Genomic DNA, 1,656 nt, shown 5'->3' on the forward strand with positions numbered 1-1,656 from the left:
AGTACCCGCTGGGCTTTGATCATTCATTCCCTATCTGGACCAAACTTTGCACCTTTTTTAGGAACCTTGGGGAGGGAGCGGTGGGGGTGGGAGGTGAATACCCGTAGGAAAAGCTCCGGGATTAACGCTTTCAGAGCCAGGACAGAAAAAAAATCTCCTGTGTGTACGGATGGACAGTGGGGAGTGGGGCGGGGATGTCTGGCTTCTGGGAGTCGGGGGAAAGCCCTCGGGGGCTGCGGAACAAGGCACTCTTTCTCCGCGGGGCTCTGAGGTTTCCCGGCCCCTTCCTGCCTGCGGGCGGCCTCCTGGCTGCCTCCTGGCCGCGGCCACCGGCGGTGGGAGGGATGGGCGCTCCTCCACCCTGAGAGCCCCATCCAGCCAAGCCCCGGGCTCAGCCTGGAGTGCGTCCCAGGCACTTTATCCCCCGTTTGTCCCGACGCCTTCTCCACCGGTTCTGAGACCTGATGACAAGACCCCTCATTTATGCACCGTATTGTCTCCGAACAGGGGGAGTTGGTAATCATTAATCCCCAAGGTTGCAAAGGCTGATAGAAGGCACTTCTCTAACTTTTGGTTCTAAAGCTCATGCTTTTCCCCACTCACTTTTTGTTGTCTCAGGCGATTAAAGCTAGAGGGAACCAGCAGCAGAAAAACTTCCCGCCTAGGGCAGGATGAACCTTACAGGCTGTGGGGTACCTTGGCCACTGTTTTCTTCACCAAGACCTTAATCATCAAGGGGCTACAGGGACCTTACTGTTCTACATACTGAATTTCTAAAATCTCCTCTTCAAGGTTCTTCCACTGTCCCCAAGATACACACAGAAGTTTGGTGCTTTCGTAAACAGTGCTTGCCTTTCCCATCCACTTTCAAAATTTTGCTTGTCCAAAAGTTGGACCCATTGACTCCTGAACTGTAGTCCCATTCCAGGACCTGCGGTTCACCAATTAGTTCTCAAATTTTCACCAGAACCCTCTGCTTACAGATGCTGGAAATGTCACCAAGGAGCCAGCTTCCCCAACAGGGCCAAGTATTCAGCTATATGTCTCTTGAAAAGGGCAAGATCTGCTCTTTACCATGTTCAAAGATCAAAAGGTGAAGAATCAAGGAAGGGCCAGTAGGGATCAGAACTTCTGCCTCTGCAAATGGGCATGATTCCACTAGGAGTTTGGAGTGGATTCATCGAACAATAAGAAAATATTTAGAGGAAAAGAATGTCTGCTTCCTCCGAGGTCATCGTGAATTAAAAAATGACAGAAGGTCTTATCCATCTTCATCCCTCCGATGCCAGAACGTACCAGCATGCTGGTTTCTCCAGCGAACTAGCGAATACATGAAGGTCAGTCAGTGGGGACCGCGTTGTACCAGTCCAGACCTGCCCCTCCACTTTTGAACTTCAGTTTTGAACTTCAGGTCTACAACCCACCCCACTAACACTTAGACTCAACATGAGACAAGTAAATTCGAATGTTAGCAGTGAAACATTATGTAAGTGGCAGTATTACTGTTTTCAGTAGGGTCATGTTTGTCTAGGGTCTTACGTGAAGGCATTTTTCTTGAAATATAAAATTGTTAATGTAAGAAACATCCAAACATGTAGAGAATTTTTATGAGTTTATTTTAGCCAAACTGCAGGGAAACAAAATCTCAATGCATTG

The sequence above is a fragment of the Phyllostomus hastatus genome, unplaced genomic scaffold (genome assembly GCF_019186645.2).
Source record: "Phyllostomus hastatus isolate PE091 unplaced genomic scaffold, TTU_PhHast_1.1 phas_scaffold_21, whole genome shotgun sequence".
Taxonomy (NCBI): Eukaryota; Metazoa; Chordata; class Mammalia; order Chiroptera; family Phyllostomidae; genus Phyllostomus; species Phyllostomus hastatus.